A 13,889-nucleotide genomic window follows, 5' to 3' on the forward strand; every position below is an offset into this window, starting at 1 on the left:
TCGGATGCTAAGAAAAATAATACGTACATGAATTTTAACAAGTCGACTAGAAACAACTATCCTCATCGCCTAAGATGCATTAATTTCTGCATTTACGTGAAGAAAACCATTATTTTCACACCGTATTCCAGAAAGTTTTTACCTTGAAAAATTCAACTCGCGTAGTTTTTATCACACGTACCTGTAACCTTTTGTGGCACATTAACCCTATCAAGAGGCGATTGCGGTAATTGTGGTCTACGGTCCCAGACCACGTTCACCGTTTCGAGTTACCTATCTCGATTCCCGAGTAAAGTGACACGCTCGAATCAAGTGGGAGTTTCAGCCTCACGTCAGACAGATGTTCTCGTTATTAGCTATTTCACCTCGTCTCGTGTGTGCATAGCTGTTGAAAACGGCGGACATCGACCCTGAAAAAACTTGGGGATTGTACTTTCTATGATTTATTTATAATTTCTGCTTCTTTTTTCCAGACGACAATTCACAGAGGCGTTCTAAAATCTATCCAAGATTTTGTATTGTAAATATGTGAAATGTATCAACGAGACGAATTCATTCGAAAGGTTATTCCTAACATCCTGCGGGTTGCCCACGTGATTGGTATAGGTATAGGTGAATTAAAAAAAAGATGGTATCTTAATTACTAGCAATTGCTCTTAAATTGAATAAAATGGAAGTAGAGAGGTGCCCGCATATAGTCGCATAAAAAATCTCCCGTACCTTTTGTACGCACACCGTATGGCTGTATAAAACTTTATACACCACGCATAGCACAATCGTATTTATACGTACGCTCAGTGCACCATAAACAAATTTTCGGGCCCTTGATTGATCAGCGAAACGCGTAAAAATGAACTTATCATACGTTCGTTAATTTGTTTGAACACAGCCTTCATCGTTTCGGAAGACAGAAATATTTAGCAATTTGTTTTCGATAGAGTTGTCGTTCAAATGACGAAAATTTTTCTATATCGTCAGATCGTCGATCAACGTGGAAAATGACGATTCAATGTCATGCCCAAAATTTTTCTCATCCATTCAACGCGTAGTATCGAATTCGTTGTACGGAAAACAGAGACGTTTTTTTTTGTTTTTTTTTTTTGTTTTTGGAAAATCAAGAATTGAAAGAAAATATGTCGGAATGCCTCTTTTCCTGTGGTTGAACACGCGACGCTCTGCGCAGTAGATTTTTGCGGATGTCTCACTTGAGAAACGGTTCGGAATTCCATCGGTTGAATATATTTCCGATATGACGGGGTCCTCGCGTTTCTAGTTTCGTCACTGCCTCCGCCAGTATTCTTGGTATAGTTAAGCCAATTGACGATTTCACTGGTTTACGTTAGCTTCTATGCCTGTGTACAACCGAGTGCCCACATCGTGCATGTTGAACGTTCGTGCTGCGACACATGGCGTTATGCTGTAGCCGTCGTTATTTGAATTAGGTGAAAAATGAGAGGTCAAACAGAGAGACGTGAACTTAACCAGGTATAACGAGGTATGCGTACCCATTCGCTTCACGTCGGAATTATCAACAGCGGTAATTCTGACCATCCGACGATCCGGGAATTCATATTTACGTACAACTTTGCACGAGTGTTGTTAATTTTAGCAACGATAGGTGAAAAATGATAATACGTTTCTATCTCTGTGAGGAATATTAATTTATATAATTATACGTGTAACTTCAAGTCAAAGATTAATTATACGTTACTTACGATGTTTTGTCTCTACGTCTGATTGTTGAACAGATCTCACTTTAAAAGATTCGTTATAACAAACAAATAATTTGAATACTGTATAGTACAGGCATTATTTTCACCTATTAATAGTGCAAATAAATTTGGAACATCTTGTACGACACGACCGATTCAGTGACAGCTATAAAACTAAAAATTGAAAAAACGAAGAAAATTTTTGCTAGTAAAGAAATTCCTGCCGAATATATTAAATTTCAAACCGTATAATAAGCTAATGAATAATTCCGGGTGAATCATTCTACTTTTATTAACACGAAATTTACACTACATAATTTGTACCTACCAAACAGTTTCTGAACACGACTGCAGTATAAAAAAAGAATTATATTCGATGTTACGACAGTTTTGGTAAATGCAATATTACCGTTATCCTGCAAACGTTTTCAAATTAATATAATCCCTCTCAATGCTACTGTACCGACACCGTAAACGCCGGTCTGTATATTAATTTCGTTGCTCAAGGTAGAGAGAAAGTCACTAAAAATCCCAGTACGTCACCCGCGAATTTAGGGATGACCGCGACAATCAGTTTCCCGCAATTCGTATTGCTACGTCACTAACGATCTCTATATTCAAGAACTTTTTGCATAACTACGCCGTTTCGTTAGGTTTTGATATTTTTCGAAAACCTTCGGTCATTGTACAGGAAATACCTTCAAGTTAAACGACCTTTTTTCCTTTTTCGGTTTCAACCACTCAATCAGCCGGAATCGTGTCAGCAGTGGAGGAACTTTTTATTTTTATATTTGGCGCCTCCGAAGGCAGCGCATAATTCGCTTGGATCTCAATATTTTTCTATAAAAAAATTATGCAATATAGGTCAAACATAGCCAACTATGTTAATAATTTTCCGAAAAATGTAAATCGTTACGTTCTTTTCAAAAAAAAGTTCCCTCAAAATCACCCAAATTTTCATGTTTCGCATCGGTACAGCCCCATTAACAATTGCACATAAAAAAATAATTCTTCGTTCAAACTGCTATTCAGCAGTATTATTTTCACCGTATTAGCCGTAAAAAATGAACTTCGAACGAGGTACAGTCGAAGTTAATCGACATCGCAGCAAAAGCTGAGGCAAATTCTGGAGCGGATCAGAGCATAGAGAATCGCTGTTTCGTATGTCGAGAAGGGGGCTGCTGGAGGGGGATCGTGCCGAAGGAGGGGAAAAAACGGGGGCAATGGTACACAAGGGTCCGAATTTTGCTCCCCGTGCGTAGGCCCAAGGCATAAGGGTGATGCCGAACCCTGGTCTCCATTGTGCTCAGGTGTGAGGCGTGTGCCGGGGCGGGTGGCGGGTGGCGGTGAGAGGGCGAAGATGTGGGGTGCGGGACCGCGAAGGGATATGGATTTGCACACGCGCCACGAGCTGCGCCTTAACAAAGGGATTGAACAGATTGGAAGCCATTCATTCCCTTCGTTCCGTCTTTTTCTAAGCACGCGCGTATTTGACCGGCGGCGGGGGGGGGGGGGGTGGGGGTTGAACTCCCTTCGAAGGCTTACACCGCGTACCTTGCTGCACCGCATCCTCGTTCGACATGGGTACGGTGGAGAACGGGCGACGTACAGGGTGTGCCGAAATCGTCACACCGCCGAGAGGGTGGACGGACGAATTCGTAAGCGCGGGGCGGGTAGAGAGGAAAAGAGATTTTTCAAAACCGACAGGTGGAGAAATTTTGCTGATCTATTTGGTCAATTCGATCTTTGCACACGGAGAGAATGAGAGAGCAGATTTTTATTGAATCTGCAGGAAGAGAGGGACGAGTCAGGTTTTGTTGATTAGATGTAGGTACTTTGGAAAATGCAGAATTTTGTCTAGATACGGTAAATACCACCGTGTGCGGATTAAAATCTGCTATATTTGTTGTCAAAAATTTAGTTGGGATGAAAATGTTTTTTTTTTTTACCAAAAACTGTGACGCTTCCCTATTTTCCTGCAGCTTTGAGTAATTGCTGATCTTTTTCTTCTACCCGTGCAGAGCAGGTATTCAATCGGAAATCGAGAGAAGGAGAGATCTGTGGACGGTTCTTTTTTTAAAATTTATTCTCACTTCGTTTTTATCCGTTGTTGCATTAATGTCTATAAATATATCGGTCTTCCTCCAATTTACCTCAACAAAAATAAGATAAATATTTAGGTATAAGTTTTTCAATTCAAGTAACAAGGTACAAGTTGAACTTTTAAAACACCATCGAGTTATTAAATACTTTCATATATTTTACAACGACCTAGTCATACTACATTGTGTATTTGTGAAAATTATCACATTCGTAAGCTACGAAGATCTCTTTGAGAATACAAGAATAAAAAATATCAGAACTTTAAACAAAAGCTGAGATATCGACGCGTCATTTCAAGTTACTTCGAAATTGTAATGTTGCACCGATATTGATTACGATTGACAAATGAGAGTATTGACTCGACTATTGAATAATATTGAAATGTAAGAAAAGATATCTTTTGCAGTAATTTTGTAGAAAATTGTCCTCTGAGTGAAATCGAATAAATTTGTGTACTAGATTTTCCGAAGCATCGATATCCAAGCTTTTGTTTATAATTCCAGTTATTTTCGAAACATCTTCGATCGATATAGCTTACGAAGGGGACAATTTATAAAAAGTACCAAGCTTTGAAGCTGCAGGTTCACCCCAGCATATGTATAACTAAATTAAATTTTATTTTAATAAAATTTTCACCGTAACAATTCCTTTTTTTAATCGATACTATTATCCGTCCAACTAGTGCAATTTCAATTCAATTGAAACTTTCAGTTTCACGCCAAAAACATAACGAAAAAAGAAAAACATGAATAAAAAGTGAAAATAAAAACGCAAACGAACGTGAAATATCATTCAAATCAAACAAATCTGAAAGCTTATCGTGCCGGTGATTTTGTTACCACGCCTAATTTACACGAATTCGGAATCGAACGAACCTTTTTTCATACATCTACCCGCGGAATAGGAACAAAGGCGAGAAACGAAAGTCGGATCGACTCGTGATGGACCACCCGGTAGGTGGTTGGGATATGTTCTTTCCGCCTGCATGCGCATCTATTGAAGTTATTGCATTACTGGCTTAGCTTTACCAAGTCTCATCGAGTCCCCCCGTGTATTTCGGGTACAGAGAGGGGGACGGATGGATGGATGGACCATCCATGGGGTGCGGGACCCGCGTATCCAATACACATCGAATTGCTCGCTGCATATTATGGCCTCCTAAGTCGTTGCAGTGTGCAATGGGTGTGTATAAAGAGCCGTTCGCACTGCAGTTGCTCGATGGTTTGCCGTCGGTGAAATGCGCGGGCGCGCACACCTTTCAGAATGAACCCCAGCCGCGATCCCTTTAAATCGCGATTACTAAATACCCATTGAAGACCTCCGCATTCCGCGCAGACTTAAGCGCGCCTTTACCTACACCCTTTCGTTATTTATCGACGCGTATCCGTGTAACGCGACCGAAGAACGATATCGTTGACACAGGTGAACGAACGAGGCGAATTCACTTTTTCTCTCAAAATCACGCGAGTGGAAACAGTGGGAGAAACTTGTTGCAACACATTTTATTATTTTATGATATTAACGTATTTATACACACTGTTTCAAAAGTCGGTATTGTCGAAGGGAGCGGAGGTCGTGCAGGTATGGTCTTTGGGACCTGGACAATCGCTTTATAACCCCCAGAGGATTATAAACATTCGGATATGATCCGGACGTAAAATCCTTTCTAAACTAATTACGGGTACTAGGAAATTCAACTGACCCGGCGATAATCAACGAATGGTAGAAACGGAAGGCTGAAAATTCTCTAAAACCACAAACCGCATCCTTTACCATGCATACCTATCCGTATAATACTGATAAATCCATCGAACCCGCTCCAAAAGATACGCTTAATGGTAGACGGGTACATGGGTACGCATACCCTTAAACGTCGTTACGTAGGAATACCTATGCGAATAACTACGTCAGGTATACCAATACATACTACAGTAGCGGCAGAACAGGCTTCGTTCCTTCTCCATAAGGATTCGACCGCTTTGTGTTGACTTATGCCCGGTTGCCTGTCAAGCGAGATGAGAGATTTTGGCTCTCCTGCTTTTCCGCATACGAGTGTAAGCTTTTCACACACACTTTACTTACGCGCAAACGTCACTTATACACCCACGTAATCACAGATTCAGCCTGCAAAGTTAGCTTGCCTAGGTACGTTGTTGTACACCGGCTGCCGTGGATACTGAAAAAAGAATCAACTGTGTGGCTGCAAATGATACAGAGATGCTTCGATCTGCGAAAACCTTTTATCCAAAACTTGTTCGATATTGGTATTTGGTTGTAAATGAATCGATTGAAGATAATAAAATTGAAAGAGTCAAATTGACAATCACAGAATCTTGTAAAGATGCAGGACAAAAATTGTACGGTAACGACAGATAATGCATATTATACTCTACTCGTGTTCAAACAGTGCGAAGATGTCAAAGCGCAATGAAAATAAAAACTGCGGGGTAAAACCAACGATTCAAAAACTGTCCACCTGACCCGTAGTACTTCCGTTACCGAAGTTCGTAATAACAAGTCTTATACCGCCGGTGTCCGGTAAAAAATCCGTACCAAATTCAAGGATAGTTTCCAGGACTTTTGAAAGACAAGCAAAATTCAGACGTATCCAGGACCATTGGACGCCACGTTACCGGTCCGTACTGGGAATTTTCAGTTTCCCGGTAGTAAAAAGCACACTTCACGCTATTCCGCGAATGGGTGTTCCAGAGAATCGGAGAGTCGTTGGGAATCCAAAGGGTCGAGTGTACCCACCAGCATCATCCCCGTGTGTGGACGTCGATGCGAACACAGGAACCTCTGTATCTCGGCTCCTACCCTCTTCGAATGCCTAGGTATACGTACCGTATTATAGACATTGTTTTCACGCACATGTAGCGGATGCAACCCGAGGTCTGACCCGCATAAGGAGAAGGGAAACGGGTACCCAGGGGACCCGGGAACTGACGCACAGCCAGGTCCAGGCACTGGCTTCAAGGTGGGCGCGGCTGGCTTCCCTGGTTTCCAACCTTTGCCCCGGGCTGCTGCCCATATGGCACCCTCTGGTACCTCTCGAGTATACCTTTCTGCAATGATTTTCCCCCCGCAGGTGATCCTCGAGAGTTTGACGATTTTTCTCGTCTTTCCAACTTTCCGCCGATGAGCCACCGAGGTGCGATCCTCTTCAATTTTGCTTTGCCTTTCATTTTATTTTTATATATTCTTTAAATCGCTTCTTCGAAATTATGAAAATATGATACGAAATAGCAGCCAAAAATCACCGCGAGTTACATCTATAATTTCCTGCGGTGATTGCGGGCGAACTTTTATACAGTTTGTTTTACAAACGATGCGATATTGAATCACGTTATACGGATCGTATTCAATTCTCCATTTATGCAGTTTTATACATCTATCGATTCAACCGACTTGATTTGCACAGCGTCTTCTGTATCGCCAAGGTTTTATTCTACTTTACAGCGTGGTCACTGCGTAGCTTATTTATTCACGTTGATATTTGCTTATGGAAAGGTTCGAGTCATTACACTATAATTAGAATTTTGACGTAATCGCGGTTCACGTACTTACTCATTACTATATCGCATCGAGGGGGTTTTCTGAAAATCTTCGGTATCTTCCGTTCCAATTATGTGACGTTATACTTACTTGAGACGGCAAGTTTTTACCCTAACTTTCAAATAAATCTAGCCTCAATTTTCACACATATACGTGAAATATTTGGATTCAACCATATTCCGGGATCACACCAATCTGGCATTCTACGTCGAGTCAATCATCCGCGTTATACAAAACAAATATCGTAAATCTGGGTATTGTAATGCTGTCATCGGTAGATAAAATTATTCAAAAATTTACAATTTTACGTATAAAATTACAATTGTGCACTTGACACAATATAAGCACCTTGGTCACGTACAGTCGTTACTGTATGCGGATGCATGTGAAAAACAAAACTTTTTCTCGTACGTGTAACCGAGCGAACGGGTCGGTCCCTTATGGTTTAGCTCTTATCTCAGGGTGACTCGCTGCGGCTACCGCACACCGTCAACCGTAAAGGATGTGCTTTGTCGGTCAACGGTTTTCTCTGATTTCCTTTTTTGTTTCGTTTTTTCTTTTTTTTTTTTTCTCTCTCTCTCTCTCTCTTTCTTTTTCTTCCTCTAAATAAACCTGCATGCCGCAACAGCCTGCGTCTGTACGTTAAGGCGTCTGCAGATATTACCGAGGCTACACGTATACCTAAGTCGTATTATGTATACACCTAACTAAAACAAGAATATACGGGGAAAAAATTACCACACAAAGGCGTCCTGCGTGCCTGTTATCAGAATCGGATTTAGATAGCAGCCCGCCTGTTGTGAAACAAGATTCGTAAGTTCGTACATTATAGCTGCCGTCTCACTGTACTCTACTTTCACATAGGTGTACTAATACGAATGAAGAAATAAAAGAGCATGGGATATAATATTACAAGCTTACAGGTGCACGCAGCAGTGTAACGTAAACAGTTTTTAGTCGGTTACGATCATCGGCCATTGCAGGGGCCATTTTTTTTTTTTTTTTACTTTGAAACGTTTCAGAAATCTTTCTTCCCTAACGTAGTTAACCTCCGTTTTGATCTCTTCCAGAAGTACGTCAGTGGTCCTTATTTTCAAAACGAACGAGTGTGTTTCACCGGTATTATGGAACCTAATCCCGTTGTAAATCATTTTTTCCCAAGCAAGTCAGTTTTATAAATATTTATGTTTGAAAGATTATACCACGCATGCGTTGGATATTTCATTGAGCTTTTTTCTACAGTGTCGCAGCTGTTTAATTTCAAATGTATAAATTATCCGCTTTATATAAAATGAAACATAGGTTAATCGGAAAATTTTCCGTCTTACCTACTACCGGGCGAAACGATCGTGAAGTTGTGAACGGCGTGGAAAAACTTTCATCCTGGATCCTGAAAGTTTTTCCCCCCATTAGCATGAACCGGAATTTGACTTCTTTAACCACGGATGTAAAAAGAAGACGCATTTCTTTGGACCGTGTGAGGGCGATACGCGACCGGTCTAAATGCACTGCGCTTTTATACCTCGACGCATGACGTGGCGGTATATCAAATATACGATAGGCTTGTTCCGTTCAACCTTTAATGTAAGTCCGACTATAACCTGCACTATTATATGTATACACACGCGAAAGTTATAATAAAAGCAGAGCTTCTCGATTCGTTTTAGAACATCGGAGCAAGCGTCGTGAAAATATAGATTGTGTAATAAATTCCGAACTAAAACCTTTGGCTCGTGTTGATGACAGCCGATTCCGAATAGCCTATAAACGATATTTTTGGCAAGAGATAATATCATAATCCCGTATTTCACCACAAAATCAAAAACAATCGATGTTGCAAACCGAATGTACCTATATGTATCTTATAGACGAAGCGTATTAACGATCAAACTGCACGCGGCACATGTTTTCCATATTATATCCCGGAGTCAACAGTCAGTTGAACGAAAAATAAGAAAAAAAACATCGTGAAACGGTGAAAACAACCTTCTTCTCGGAGCATACAGTGCATTCAACGTATATGCACATGTAGTACGTGGATGTAGCCTGTAATCTAAACCGCCAACGCATTATACGCCATACGACGGCGTTGCAGGTATAGAAGAACGTGGACAAGTACAAACACGAACGACTTTTCTCTATCATCTTACTCCAAGCCACTACAAACCGACGAGGTTACACGCACACCTATACCTAAACACTTGGTCCCCGTACATGCGTACAATAATTGACCAATCAAATCTCGCCGTGTGAGCAGCAGCGACTGGTTCACATAGGTACCTCTTATCCTCGTTAGTCGTACGATCCCTACAGACTCATCTTACAGATGCATGTAGTGTACACTTGTCTGCCGGTAGGAATCATCAGCTCTCCCTCTCTCTCTCTCTCTTAAAAATGATTTTCATTCATTGGTTCCAGGTGGCTTGGTGCATGAAATCCCTCGCGTTACTTCTGATTTTCGGCGACCATGGAGCACCGTGAAGTCCGATTCAAGTGTCTGACTCTGCGTTGGTGGATCGGTGAATCAGACTTTGGTCCGGCTTGAAGGCGGCAGAAAAATCCGGTGCGTGGAGGCTATCGCTGAACGGAGAGTATAGTGACTCGAAAGAGAGAAGGACAGGGATACGAGAGGGAGAGGGAGAGGGAGAGACGAGAGAAGCCGGGGGGAAGGAAAAAGCCGGAGCTCGAGGTATGGGAGCTTGCAGGAGGTGTAGGTATAGGTACCGACATACGTAGCCATAGCCGTATAGACGCAAGTGGTGCGCACATGCTGCACAGTTGTTCGAGAGGTCAGGTTTTTGTTCCCTGGGTTTTCGTTTTACAGTACACCCTACGCCCCGTCGACCCTCTAGGTATACCTACGCCCTGTACCCCATGCCCATGGGCTTCGCTGTTACGTCCCTGCCGGGCAACACGCACGGATCTCTCTTGTATATACATACTAAGCCTGTACGTTGATTATGGACGCTGCGGGGCAGTTTAACCCTGGACCCGACAAACGGACGTACCTCGACACACCTTTATTAGCTATCTATAATCGCGTCCAAGGTGAGGTTCGCAACTTCCTTTAGTACAATGAGTGTCTTCCAAGTGGGTACCGTTCCGCTGGTTCAGGTGTAAGGTACCAACAGCTGGCACGATTTCTAACTGATTTCCATAACTCCTCGATGGTTCCCATTGACCTCACACCACCTTTCCACCTGGACTAAGTTGCGATTTCGGGAACCGTGTTCAGAAGCTGGGCGTTTTTTTTCCACTGTAGTTAGACCAACAAATGCTATGAATTTGGAAGTAGGTACCTAATCAAATTTATGGTTAGTCTAAATGCATGTGCATACAAACATCGGTAGGTAAACGTATGCGGATTACAGGGGTACAAATAGCTAACAAGATTGTCAAAGAATATCGTGAACTTTAACGTTCGTCGTAAACACCGAACCGAACAACAAATCGTACAGTTGACGTAATTGTTTGTACAACAACGAGTCAGGACTGACGAACTGGAAGCCTCATCGGTCAATTAGACGTCGCAAGAAGGAGTATGCATTAAGATATGAGAAAGTAAAATATTATCTTACACGTAAATGCTTGACACATAAAAGAATCGAAGAAGATAAGAATTAGTTATAAGTTGGACATCGTAAAAATTGGCCTGTCTTAAATTTAACATAATAAATTAACAACAGCGCCTGTGTGTACCTACCGAACCCTCAGACCTTTTCTACGGAAGGTGTAGTGCGAAAATTTTACTTAAAAACATATATGCTCAAGAATATAATAAACGTCAAGACGATGATAAATTACTATCCCAAGTTATTCCAATCGCGTGTCATATTCGGATGTCTGTGTCTGTCCGTACTGCATTTGTACAGATTAATCATTGATATTACATGCGACGAAGAACCTAATCTATCGATCTTAGTTTCCATTCGCGTGCGATAAGAAACCGTCAGCGTATTGGTTTATTTGTTTATCCATCTTTCATGTATAACTTTGTTCCTCAGATACCAAACTATTTACACAAACACTATTTTCCTGACACACAACGGCAAGCGTGAGTGCCCTCTTTTCGGCTCTCGTTCGTGTTCTTTCTCACGTCTTCTGCGCGCGCATTCACGGCCATCTATTTCTTTTTTCTCAAACTTCCGGCGTCTATCGCCACGCCATCGCGCGTCGAACGAACCGTCCAACTCCTTCAAATCCTATTATACCTATATATTATATCTCAGCTATTAACCGAGCAATCTGTATCTGTTTGTAAAAGCGTCAAACCGTATGCTCAATTTGAACTCGTTTGAAACTGTCGTAGTACAAAGTTGAGAGCTGGTAAATTGCGGTTTCGAACCCACCTCCGGTAATATAATTCTAAAAATAATTTCAACCGAAAAACACTCGTTTAATTGTATCGTATGCCGGACCTACATTTCCCTGACTATCCGCTGGCGTGGGATGATATCGAACGAATGACTTCACACCGTGTCGAATTATAATCATGTGCCTAACGATCTACACAGCTGTATCTCTTAGATTCACTTCTAAAATTGCTATAAATTGTGATTGTGAGCACAAACCAGTACGTTACAATTTTCAAAAACTACGTAAAGGGAAGTCGGAGGAGCGAAGCCATAGTCGTATTATACTTATTGTTAATTGAGAGAAAAAACCGAGAGCGATTTACGTTTCTACCATGCCCAAGAGAATGATCCTTGGTAAAGTTTTACCCTTAACACCGGCAAGCTGGAGTTAAGCGTAAGATGTCCTCGCAATACATTTCGACGAACACGAATATTATAGAGGTATACCGTGTATCCGATGACATAAACTTGGTAATACGGTTATCCGCGAACAATGTGTATTGTATAGGTATCTATACGTGCGAATATACGTGTGACGACGAAATTTCTGTCATTCCATAATTTAGGCCCAACCCCAGTGAAATACCTACACACTACATACCCCACAGTTTCTACAATTCTAATACGTATCCAGAATGTATCGGCAAACGAAATGCGTGTAGGTGTCAACACACGTACAAGTAAGTCAGCGTCGTATCGTCGTCGGTGTCGTCGTTTCTATCTCGTGATAAAGAGACAGAGTTGCGAATCACGACGCGGTGGCGCCTAATGGGCGGCTACAAAAAGACGTTTTCGCGAGGCGAGGGACACGAGGCGACCGGAGTATGTAAGAGAGCGGCGTCGAGGGAAGAGAGGGAATGCGCAACCCCCACCCCCCCTCCCGCCCCTCCATTCCGCCGCCCTATCCCTTCCCCCCCCCCCACTCCCGGACCTTCCCCACCATGACCCACACGACCCCTTCGGCGCCGATCCCGCGTTTCACCCCCCTCCCCTCCACCCCCTCCTTGCCGTGGCTCACCGCCGGCGCAGCGGCCGTTGGTCGTATCGTCTCTCCCCCCCCCCCCCCATTCCGCCCCCCTCGCTCTCTCTCTCTCTCTCTCGTTCTCCCTCATCCGTGGCACCTCCACCCGCACGCGAAGCTTCGCGGCTATAGACGACGACGCCGATGGGATGCGTCGCCCGCGGAGATACGTCTGCTTGTGCCCCGTCTTTCACGTTTCTCTCACTACTGCCGAGTTAGTTGCACGGTGTTATACCTATGTAAATATATACGGGTTGAGCGTTATTACGCTTTCTTAAATATCTCCCTGCATGGTACGTCCAACTTTGTTCCGATGCCCGTTACAATATCACATATTATTGCGTTATATCTACCTACGAATGCGAAATACAAGAGGAGCTCTCCCTCGGTCTGCAGGGTTCATCATGACGACTCTCGCTCGGCTCTCGTTGCGAATTGGCGGTGTATATATATACATGTATATATATATGTATATATATATATATACATTATAACGCATGCCCGTAGAACCGAGTTAGGTGTAAAGCGTAAGGATGGATGGAACAGACGACCGACTGTCAGCCGGGGGCCGGTTGGGTCGTTAGACGTCCGTTCGACCAAGTTCCACGGATTCACTTTGACCTTTGCGATCCTATACATACAATACCTACCGTTCTAATTCTTGGGCTCCTCGGAGGAGAAATTACGCATATACCGGCCTGCTACTTTATCGCAGGATGTATGTATGGGGTACGTACGTGTACCTAACAACGTGTAAGAGCAGTACCACCATTACATGTACGTACACGTATAACAGGGGAGAATCGGCGACTGTAATTATTCTTGTTGTCTACACGCACACACAGCAGCGAGTCGGCGCGAGAGAATGCTGCAGAGAAGATGAATCTCTGGTAATAGATCTGCGCGGCTACGATTGGCCAATTATTGAACGGAATTGTAACCGCGTTTAAAGAGTCACGCGGTACTTGTGCCATCGGAGATCTTCGGGCGTCTTTCCGTTTAGGTCCGCACAACGATTCGGCTTCTCGATCGTACGATTATCGTATTGTTGTACGGTTATCGGACCAACAAAAGAATCCAAGAACAATTTCTTTTCATTCGTTTCTACCAACCTATCGACAGACGCCATATTGGTTTCCATCG

At 42.7% G+C, this 13,889-nt stretch overlaps 1 protein-coding gene across 10 annotated transcripts in view; it reads right to left on the reverse strand.

The window, feature by feature from the left end:
• LOC124294576 overlaps positions 1–13,889 on the reverse strand; it is a 67,457-nt gene that overhangs the window by 11,860 nt on the left and 41,708 nt on the right. Inside the window, exon 3 of one of the 10 annotated variants that reach the window (XR_006904473.1) lies at positions 182–410. The exons of 8 other annotated variants lie outside the window; for them this stretch is intronic. The gene's annotated coding sequence lies outside the window, so the exon portion shown is untranslated. Of the gene's footprint in view, positions 1–181; positions 411–5,897; positions 5,993–13,889 lie in introns of those variants that run through there. One more of the 10 variants, XR_006904474.1, reaches the window with a different exon arrangement.

This window comes from Neodiprion lecontei, chromosome 1 (assembly GCF_021901455.1).
Source record: "Neodiprion lecontei isolate iyNeoLeco1 chromosome 1, iyNeoLeco1.1, whole genome shotgun sequence".
Lineage (NCBI taxonomy): Eukaryota > Metazoa > Arthropoda > Insecta > Hymenoptera > Diprionidae > Neodiprion > Neodiprion lecontei.